This window comes from Cebus imitator, unplaced genomic scaffold (genome assembly GCF_001604975.1).
Source record: "Cebus imitator isolate Cc_AM_T3 unplaced genomic scaffold, Cebus_imitator-1.0 Scaffold76, whole genome shotgun sequence".
Taxonomy (NCBI): Eukaryota; Metazoa; Chordata; class Mammalia; order Primates; family Cebidae; genus Cebus; species Cebus imitator.
Genome location: NW_016107391.1, coordinates 10,950,246 through 10,962,127, shown reverse-complemented (window position 1 = coordinate 10,962,127; position 11,882 = coordinate 10,950,246).

Below are 11,882 nucleotides of genomic sequence, written 5' to 3'. Positions count from 1 at the left end.
ATCAATGGTTGCCAAGGACTGTGGGGGCCAGGGAAGGAGGTGGTGGGGAGGGGAGGAAGAAATGAATAGGTGGAGCATAGGAGATTTTTAGGACTGTGAAACTATTCTGGATGATACTATGTCATTATACATTTGTCAAAATCCATAAAATGTATAATAAAAAGAGTAAACCCTCTTGTAAAAAACTATGAACAAAACTATAGCTTGGGCCAGGCATGGTGGCTCCATCTGTAATGTCAGCACTTTGGGAGGTTGAAGTAGGAGGATTGGTTGAGCTCAGGAGTTGGGAAACATAGCAAGACCCCAGGGTCTCTTAAAAAATACTATGTAATATTGGCTCGGCAATTACAACAAAGATACTACAGGAATCCAGCATGTCAACATAAGGGGAAACTGGAGGGAGGGACAGAGAGGGAAGTAGGGTTATATGAGAACTCTCCATACTTTCCACTCTGTCAACCTAAAACTATTTTTCAAAATTTTATTAATTTAAAAAATTTTAATGTACTTTTAAAGAACATATAGATATGATAAAACTATATAAAAACAAAGCTAAGAAATGATTAGCAATAACATTATAGCTACTTATCAGAATTCTTAACAAATAAATGACTTATTTTAACATTTTGTGCATCTGTTTTATTCAATTACAATTTATCAGTTAACAGAGCATGAAAGTAGAACTGAAATTATTTTGTATTGTGCAAAAGAATATGTTGTGTAGTTCCTGTCTGGAGTAGAAGACCATAATAATCCTTTTTGAGTTCCTTCTTTTCTACACCAAGAAATCACTGTGGAGATAATTCTTTTTACTAAAGGTAATCATTTTCAAGAAACCTTTCATCTTTTCCCCTTTAGAAAATTCCCATCAGCTTGTCAAACAGCCAAAATGTTAACATCAAGTAAGTTAATTTCCTTTCTCTTTTAAGTCATCGGTCTCTTCTAACAGGTTCTTATATTTTAATCTTTGCATATAACCTGCTTTTTAGTAGGATAGAATATGCAATTTTATATTGTGAGAGAAAGCAAAACTAAAAAAAGAAAAAAAATTGTCTGGGAGACAGTACATGAATAGCAGACTGCCACATGGAAATAACATTGCCCAGGTTGAATCCCATATGTGTGCAGTTACTCTTCTAAGGAGATAACTCCAGCTAATATAAAACTGTTCCGATTAATAAAAAATAAACCAGGGGTGGGGTATGGTGATTTATACCTGTAATTCTAGCATTTTGCGATTCCAAAGAGGGTAGATCATTTGAGCCTATGAGTTTGAGACCAACCTAGGCAACACAGTGAGACTTTGTCTCTACAAAAAAATTATAATTGGCTGGGCATGGTGGCACACACCTCCAGTCCTAGCTACTAGGGAGGTTGAGTCAGCAGAAGGATGGCTTGAGCCTAGGAGATTAAGGCTGTAGTGAGCCATGATTGTGCCACTGCACTACAGCCTGGACAACAGAACAAGAAAGAAAGAAAGAAAGAAGAAAGAAAGAGGGAAAGAGAGAGAAAGAGAGGAAGGAAGGAAGGAAGGAAGGAAGGAAAGAAGGAAGAAAGGAAGGAAGGAAAGAAGGAAGAAAGGGAGGGAGGGAGGAAGGGAGGGAGGGAAGGAGGGAGGGAGGGAAGGAGGGAGACAGGGAGAGAGGGAGGGGAGGGGAGGGGAGGGAGGGATCATATAGGTACTAAAATTCCATTTCAAGTTCTCACATACTATCCTTTATGAATGAAGGCTACAAGGAGCTTATCAAAGATAATTAAAGTAATTAAAGCAAGACTATTTTACAGTTCAAAGGTTTTGTATGATATATTATGCATATGTTCATATATTTGAACTTTACTCCTAAGGCAACATCATTAGTACATTTTGCCCTTCTGCCTGACTCATTATCATACTGTAAATAAGGTCAAACTCCTTATTGGCCTGGCGTGGAGGCTCACGCCCGTAATCCCAGCACTTTGGGAGGTCAAGGCAGGTGGATTGCCTGAGGTCAGGAGCTTGAAACCAGGCTGGCCAACATGGTGAAATCCTGTCTATACTAAAAATATTTAAAAATTAGCTGGGTGTGGTGGTGTACACCTGTAATCCCAGCTACTCGGGAGGCTGAGGGAGAGTGTTATATACAAAGTTTTGGTGCCACAAAAGAAGTAGCACTTGAATATACATTTTCTCAGCAAGGCAATGTGCTTCTATAGAAGGCTGTGTCTCACAGATGGAGCAATGGCAAGCACACACCTGGACAAGGAAAGGGAAGGGAAGGGGTTCTTGTTTCTGAGGCAGGTAGCCCCTACTGCTATGTCATTCCCCTTTTGGCTAGGGTTGGACTGCATAGTCTAAGCTAATTCCGATTGGCTATTTTAAATAGAGCAAGGGTACAAACCAGAGTGCTCGAGTGGGTAGTTTGGTGAGAAGGACAGTTATGGAACAGGTCAGAGCAGGTTACCAGGGGGACTCAGGTCAAAGCAGGTGACCAGGGGAATCGATGTGAATTACTGATTAGAACTGGCAGGAAAGTTGTTTACTGAAATAGAGGCAAGGGGGCACAGAGAACCAAGAAGTTAAAAACTTTTTTAAATGGAGAATTAAAAAATAAGAGAGCTGAACATACCAACATACTGATTCTTTGAAGAGAAATTTGGAGTTCACTATATCTAACAATAAAAATTGCTTAAACCAGGGAGGTGGAGGTTGCAGTGAGCTGAGATTGCACCACTGCACTCCACCCTGGGCAAGAGTGAGACACTGCCCCTCCCCCCCCACCAAAAAAAAACTCCTTATCATGATCTAGTGCCTCTTTCTGCAGGTCCAGTATGATCTGAGCCCACATGCACCCTTCCTCTAGCCCTGAACTTGCTCTCTACTTCCCTAAAGGCATCAAACTCTCTCTTCCTGATTTTGTACATGTTGTTCTATGCACAGAGAAGTTCACCTTTGCCTTCATTCTTGGGTAGTTCCTCTCAGGCATATGCTCTTTTAGGAATCCTTTCTGGATCCCAACAGGTTAGGTCAAATGCCCTTCACTAGATCTATCTCTACGATAATACTTCTAAACTGTCCAACTTCCTCTTCACGTAAGGGTAATGTTGAAGCCGGAAGCTGTGGTGGCCTCTTCTTGATTCAGCAGCTTCCTGACTAGAGCTAGAGTCAAAGCCGAGGATGGGCAGAGTCTGCATGTGGCTGCGGAAACTCTGTCGGAGAATGAAACACTCATCTCATGGTAAGGCTGCTCTGAGAGCAAGATCAAGATTGAGAGCCATATTCTTAATAGAGGACTAAACAAGGAGAAGCAGCAAAAAGCTGTTTGGGTGAATGTGAGATGAACTTTGGAGGACCTCAGAGGCAAAGGAATGTCAGAGGTAGTATGAGGTGAAAAGAGCTTTTGGAATACATAACAGTGCTGAATTGCTGCATTTTTTTCCACCATTCTTCATCACCAACCCAATGGCTTAAGGCTAGAGATTTCCATCACAAAATCCCTACTACCTACTGTAGGGCTTGCCACACAGTAGGCAGACAGCAAAAATCTGTTGTATTGAATTGAGTCCTATTAACCTCCGTTAGAGACCATTCTTTAGAACTTCTTACAGGCCAGGCGTGGTAGCTCACGCCTGTAATCTCAGCATTTTAGGAGACCGAGGCGGGTTGATCACCTGAGGTCAGGAGTTTGAGTCCAGCCTGACCAACTTGGTGAAACCCCATCTCTATTAAAAATACAAAAATTAGCCAGGCATGGTGGCACATACCTGAATTTCCAGCTACTCGGGAGGCTGAGGCCGGAGAATCGCTTGAACCCAGGAGTCGGAGGTTGTAGTGAGCTGAGATCGCATCATTGCACTCCAGCCTGGGCAACAAGAGTGAAACTCTGTCTCAAAAAAAGAACTTCTTAGAAAGGATACTTTTCCAGGAAACCTTTCATTCCCATTATGAAGGATTGTCTTTTGACAAAGACTTGTGTTATGTTGTCTTGGTATCTCTCATAGTCTCTTTCAGTGATCTACCTTGCATTATACATGTTTGGATGTGTCCTATATTTTCTGAGCCTACCTTAGGAAAAAGAACACTGTCTGAATCATCTCTCAGTATTCCACAGAGTTTTCTGTCCAGTGAACACGCCACACATTTTACAGATATTTTTCATGTGTGTATAGAAGTAGTAAGTCCTGCTGAGCTTGGTGGCTCATGCCTGTAATCCCAGCACTTTGGGAGGCTGAGGCAGGCGGATCAGGAGGTCAAGAGTTTGAGACCAGCCTGGCCAACATGATGAAACCCCATCTCTACTAAGAATACAAAAATTAGCCAGGCGTGGTAGTGTGTGCCTGTAATCCCAGCTATTCCAGAGGCCGAGGCAGAAGAATTGCTTGAACCAGGGAGGCAGAGGTTGCAGTGAGCTGAGATCATGCCGCTGCGCTCCAGCCTGGGCGACAAAGCAAGACTGTCTCAGCAGGGGGGAAAAAAGTTTGCAAGGAAGTTGTTAAAAAATTCCACTTTAATAATGGAAGCAAATTATTGATAGTATACTGTGTTGCAGACATTGAGATTTTATATGAATTATTAAATTTAATTCTTGCCAAATTTTTTTAGGTAATTAGGAAGGTATTATTCTATTTTATGAAGAGTAGACTGGGACTCAAAGATGTTAAGAAAATTGCCCATAAGCCCAAGGTCAGATAATCTGCAAAATAAACCCATACCCACCTGACACTAGAGATCATTCTCTTTTTACTAAAGGACGTTGTCTTTCCACTGTCTTTTGTCTTCAAAGATTGGCACCATATGCTACCAGAAATTCTGTTACATCCCACAGATGAGAGGACTGCCAGCTTGTTACTTTGAAATAATGTCACATTTGCTTTTTTTCCCAAGTGGAAATAACACAGTCCCCATATGCAAAATTATCAGGAATTCCAGTCTTTTCCCATGGTTTCCCTCCCCTGTGTAATCATAAAAATCTCAGGCTTGTTTACTAATGCCTGAGAATTGATGCATTTGTCTTTATGGCTTGACAATGGAGTGGAAACTCAAGGCTGGAGGGTCACCTCAAAGCTAGTCTACAGAAGACTTGGGTCTGTGACAGTGGCTGTGTTTTCTATTGATGTATAACAAATTAATGCAAACTTAGTGGCCTGAAACAACATCCATTTATTAGTTCATATTCTCTGTAGGTCAGAAGTTCAGCACAGCAGGGCCAGGTTCTCCGCTCACAGTATCAGGCTGAAATCAAGGTGTTTGCAAGTATGAGTTCTCGCAGGTGTGGGGGAAATCTGCTCCTAAGCTCTTTCTATTGCACGTAGAATTCAGTATAAGACTGAGGTCCTGTTTCCTTACTAGCTGTCAGCCAAGGGCCACTTTCTGCTCTTAGAGGCTACTTGCATTCTTTGCCATGTGCACCCACCTCCATCTTCAAGCCAGCAACAAAGTATCACATTCTTTTCATGCTTCGAATCTTTCTGACTTCTCTTTCTGCCACCAGTGGGAGAAAACTTTTCACTTTCAAAGGCTCATGTAATTAGACAGGCCCCACTCAGATAATCTCCTTATGTTAAGGTCAACTATGACACACAACCTAACATAATCATAGGAATGCTGTCTCATCCTATCCATAGGTTCTGGAGATTAGGACAAATAGTACTGGGAGAAGGGGGTAGTGCATTTTTAGCAAACTGCCCATCACAGTCCTGGTGATTACGTAGGGCATATACACCACCACAGTGACAGTGGCAGGGAAGGAGGCATCAGAACACTTCCAGCTAACCAGCCCAGCTAGTGGTGGAGTCAAAAGCAAGAGCTGAATCACTGTAAGGCAGTAATGCTTGCTGGGAGAGGAATGTAGATGGGTTGTGAAGAATCTTGGTTTCCCATCTTCCAACTTTACTTCCAATTTTTACTCATCATGAACTTTCTTTTTTTAAAAATTATTATTATTATTATTTTAGTAGAGATGGGTTTTCACCATGTTGGCCAGCCTGGTCTCAAACTCCTGACCTCAAGTGATCAGCCTGCCTCAACCTCCCAAAGTGCTGAGATTACAGGTGTGAGCCACTGCGCCTGGCCTCATCATGAACTTTCTTTTGAAAGCAGCATGTGTATCTCTGTGCAAGGGGAAGTGGCAGCATTTCTGTTCCACTTGCTAATTTTTGTTGTTGTTGTTGTTGAGATAGGGTCTTGTTCTGTCACTCAGGCTGGCACGATCTCGATTCACTGAAACTTCTGTCTCCCAGCTTCAAGCAATTCTCCAGCCTCAGTTTCTCAATAGCTGGGACTAGAGGTGTGCGCCACCACACCCAGCTAATTTCTTGTATTTTAGTAGAGACAAGGTTTTACCATTCACCATTTTGCCCAGGCTGGTCTCAAACTCCTGAGCTCAGGAAATCCACCTGCCTTGGCCTCCCAATGTTCTAGGATCACAGGCGTGAACCACCACATCTGGCCCCACATGCTAAATTTTAGGGCACCAAATCTCCAGGTGCTTTAAGGGCATCTAACAAGATACTCCGTGTCTCCTCTTCCTGGATTCCTGGTAAACCCCAAAGATGGGAGACCCCCTGGTGCTTGCTGAATGGCTTCCTAACACACTGGTGTTAGTTCTGCTGATTCCTCTGGGATAAGGGGCTTCCACAAGATGCAGGGAGAAGTGTCCTCTCTTCTGCAGCCCTGGTGCTGAGTCTTAATCACCAGCAGACTCCACTCCCTCTTGTTATCTACCTTTTGGACTTCATATCTTTCCCCACTCTTGTGTGCCAGCCTGCCAATACTCAATTCAAGATCCACTGTGGTTCTTGCTCTCCCTGGGAACACACCTTTAAGGTGCCAATTTCGGAACCTTTGCTCACTAAGCTTTGTGCTTCCTAAATTAGCGCCACATCCCCTTTCTCTTTATTGCCCCCTTTTTTTTCTTTGTGAAAACCATAAGCTTTATTGCCACGATTGCTTACTTATTAGGTTTCTTTTAGCTGACTCATATTTTTAACTTTAACAAACATATAAAGGAAACTTTTATTGTTATCATATGTGGAATATTAGTAATACTTGCCATATGTAGATGTTAGCTGTTTAAAAAAAAGAAAAAGGGCTGAGAGCAGTGGCTCACACCTATAATCCCAGCACTCTGGGAGGCCAAGGTGGGTGGATCACCTGAGATCAGGAGTTCAAGACCAGACTGGCCAACATAGCAAAACCCCATCTCTACTAAAAATACAAAAATTTGCCAGGCGTGGTGGCACACACCTGTAATCCCAGCTACCCGAGAGGCTGAGGCAGGAGAATTGCTCCAACTCAGGAGGCAGAAGTTGCAGTGAGCCAAGATCACACCACTGCCCTCCAGCCTGGGTGACAGAGTGAGACTCCATCTCAAAAAAAAAAAAAAAAAAAAAAGAGTTCTTAGTTACTAGCTTCTAACCCAGCATAGCAGAGTGATCTCAAAAGGCTCCTTTCCTCTTCTCTGATTGTCCCCAGAAGCATTTTGTTATAATTCCTAACTTTGTTTTTGAGCTGAGGGGCTGCAATGCAATTAGATCATTGGCTATGTGTTGAAGCTAGACAAGTTGCATGTACCCTAATCTACCTCTCTCCATCCTTCCACTCCCAAACCCCAATAAAGTGTATTACCTAAAACCATCTCCCACACCACCAGAGGTGTGCAATGCAGTGTTTGGGCAACACTGATCTGACTACCTTCTTCACAGAGACCCACCTCGAATTCCTTTCCCTTTGAAAAGACTTTTCTAACCAATTCAGACCTCAGTGATCCCCTCAACCACATTCATAAAGCTACTGTGTCTATTCAAATGTTGATGTGTGACATTTCATTAAAGACAAAGACCATGCTTTATACTGAATTTTTCCACAGCACTTGGTATGCTACCTGGCAAACAGCAGACATTCAATGAATATTTGTGGTTTGATGAGCAGCAAGGGTCAGCCACAGGTAAGAGTGTAAAGCAAAGTTTGACTTAGCTTTCCTTCCTATCTTTGGCTGCTTCAGTCACAGAAAGGGCTGCTGTCTATGGTTCTCCTGACAGTTGGTTATTCTCTCCTTTTTCAATAAATTCCATGAGTCCTGCTTTTTCTCAACCTTCCCAAATCACAATTCATGTGCCATATGTCTCATTACCTAATTGACTAATTAACCAAGATATTTGGTGTTTGCCATTAGATTTTATGATGCTTGTCTGTGCCTTATAATTTTTTTGTATCTTCTATCACACTAAAGACAGACCACGTATACATAATATATGCTCTATAGATATACTGTATGTTGTATACATAAAAAAATACATGTTGAATCATTTGATTCTCGGAGTACACCCGTTATATATACAGGAAAAAATACTAAATTCTAAAACTAATTTATATAACATTGGTTAAGTGGATTTACTAAGTTTGCTACTAGTTAATGTTTATAGCACAAGTATAGAAAGCTTTCTAGTTCTGACTCAGAATAATAAGAATTAAATCTTCCCTCTGCCTTTCCTCTTTCTTTTAATTCATGTGGCCCATTCAGATGTTCCTTTTTTTTTTTTTCCCATATGGAGTCTTACTCTGTTGCCCAGGCTGGAGTGCAGTGGCATGAGTTTGGCTCACTGCAACCTCCACCTCCTGGGTTCAAGCAATTCTCCTGCCTCAGCTTCCCTAGTAGCTGGGATTACAGGCATCTGCCACCATGCCTGGCTAATTTTTGTACTTTCTTTTAGTAGAGACAGGGTTTCACCGTGGTGGCCAGGCTGGTCTCGAACTCCTGACCTCTGGTGATCCTTCCATCTCAGCCTCCCAAAGTGCTGGGATTACAGGCGTGAGCCACCGTGCCTGGCCCAGATGTTCCTTTAAAGGAGCAATTTAAGTCCCTATAGCTTTACACAGAACTGATGGTTTCTTCTCTTGTATCCCAAGCATCCCTAACACCTAGTTAGGAATGATCATCTAATTGTATACAACTGAGCATAAAAGAAGACACAAATAACTATTAAGCCAGGACAACAGATTTCTGATAAATCAGGAAGTGTGGTCATGCCAACTTGAATGTAGTTATCTATTAAATGTATGTCTCTTGTCATTCAGTTGTAAAGCTGTTCTAGGTCTGGGCCTTATTTCTCTTAGCTTCCTTTGTTGCCTGGAATTGTGCCTGGCACATTGTGGAGGTAGAAGAAGTGTTAGTGCCCCTTTAAAAATGTTAATTTATTTAAACATTATACTATATTGATGTAGAGCTCATACCATCCCATTTGGGGCCTTTTATGAGTCATTTTCTCAGTGTTACAAATGTAGGACAATGAGCTTAATTATATGCTTGTGTAATGATAATAGCTAGCTTTTACCAGCATAGCCTGTGCCAGGCCTGGGGCTAACAATTTTACTTGAGTTCTCTTTTAGATTTCTCACAACAGACCTCACAGGTAGGCAATACTATTGGTTCTCATTAAACTAGAAGAAAAGACAGGCTTAGAAATAACTTTGTTCACAGTCACCTAACTACGCAGCAGAATTTGGATTTGAACTTCAGACTCTGACTCCATACACCATGATAAATGTAAGAAAGAACTGCTATCAAACTGTGGAAAGCAGATTTTAAAAATATTAATAGTGGCCGGGCATGGTGGCCCATGCCTGTAATCCTAGCACTTTGGGAGACTGGGGTGGGCAGATCACCTGAGGTCAGGAGTTCAAGACCAGCCTAGCCAACATGGTAAAACCCTGTCTCTACTAAAAATACAAAAATTAGCTGGGCGTGGTGGTGGAGATGGAGGTTGCTGTGAGCCAAGATGGCGCCACTGTTCTGGAGCCTGTGTGACAGAGGGAGACTCTGTCTCAAATAAAATAAAGTAAAGTAAAAAAATAATAGATTGGTGTGGTGGCTCACATCTGTAATCCCAGTACTTTGGGAGGCCGAGGCAGACGGATCACCTGAGGTCAGGAGTTTGAGACCAACCTGGCCAACATGGCGAAACTCTGCCTCTGCTAAAAATACGAAAATTAGCCTGGTGTGGTGGCAGGCACCAGGAAAATCCATTTGCTTTAACATTTTTAAGGAAAATTTATTTAAGTAAAAGATTGCAGAACCAGGCCAATGTGGCAGTTAAATGAGCTCAAGGCTATTTAGCAGTTGGTTAGAACAGAGTGTTCCTTCCTATTGTCTTTGGTGTAATGTTTCCACTTGTTATGGACTAATAGGAGTGCAGAACAGTTTTTTTCTGGACTATAATAGTTGCTTTTACTTTTATCAGTATTTTCACTGTATATTATGTGAATAAATTAGGAACAGTGTCTATTTTTTACCCTTGTCTTTCTTTTGGGATAAGATTTTACTTGGTAACAGTGTTAAGGACAGTGCAGATACATCATAATGACTTTAGAAAAATATCATTTGGCATTATTGTAATTACAAACTACAGATTGACATTGATGAAACACACTGTCATTGTTTTTATAAACAAGTCTTTAATTTTATAAAAAATTCAGATTGTAACATGTGATCTGCAGCTTTAAATTGTTTTAAATCAGAAAGGATAAATTAAATGTGTAAAGAGACTGCTATGGCTATAACATTGAGCAAATAATTACGCACACATACTCTACAAAAAGTATCATCCAGGCCAGACGCCATGGCTTACGCCTGTAACCCCAGCACTTTGGGAGGCAAGGAGGGCGGATTGTATGAGCCCGGGAGTTTCAGACCAGGCTAGGCAACATAACGAGACCCTGTCTACCAAAAATACAAAAATTAGCCAGGTGTGGTAGTGTACATTTGCAGTCCTAGCTCCTTGGGAGGCTGAGGTGGGAGGATCACTTGAGTCCAGTAAACAGAGGTTACAGTGAGTTGAGATCACACAGATTAGGCCACTGCGCTCCAGCTTGGGTGACAGAGTGAGACCCTCTCTCTCTCTCTCTCTCTCTCACTCACACACACACACACACACACACACTCACAAAAGTGTCATTCAAATGAATGGCATTGTGTCCTTAATTGACTTTTTTTTAACTGATAAGAAGCGAGTATAAATAGCTATAGCAACTGAAGTTAGATCATGCTATTCAATCACGTGCTGTTGTTACAAAATATGAAAAATCTGAAAATAAATGTTTACATGATTGATAGATGAATGACAGAAAATTTACTACTTAAGGCATTCACACAAGGTTACTACATTTGTAATTCAAAGGAAGGCTTACAAGCACATATATCAAGTTCAGGAATTTTGGGTTTTATTGTTTGTTCTAAGAAATTTTTAGAATAGTCTTTATGTAATCTTCCTCTACTCTATCATGCTATTTTCAGGTAAAAACACTGCATTAAATATCAAGTAAATGGTTATCACTGTATTCAGAGTAACTGGAAAATAAAAATACTTATGGTATGATGTAGATAAAGATCTTATGGTTAACTGAAGTAGAAACCAAGAGAAAATTTAAAATAAAAAAAGGTCTTTTTTGTTGCTTTAGTTTCTTTTAATCTCAGGGAATTTTTAAATTTTTAATTTATTCTGGGCACTTGGGATACATCAGTTGAACAAAAGAGACAAAAATCCCAACTTCTACTGGGAAAGCAGACACTAAAAGATAAACACATCAAATAAATACAAGGGTACCTCAGTGTTCGAGGGGGATTGGTTCTAGGACCCCCACCAATACCCAAATCCTCTCAGGTATCTTATATAAAATGATATAGTATTTGCACATAACTCACATATATCCTCCTGTATACTTTAAATTATCTCTAGATTACTTATGATACAATGTAAGTGCTATGTAAATGGCTGTTACACTGTATTGGTTTTACTTGTATTTTAAAATTGTTGTGTTGTTTCTTTTTTCCCAAATATTTCCCTCTGTGGTCGGTTGAATCCAGAAATGCAGAACCCATGGATGGGAGGGCTGACTGTACACTATAAAG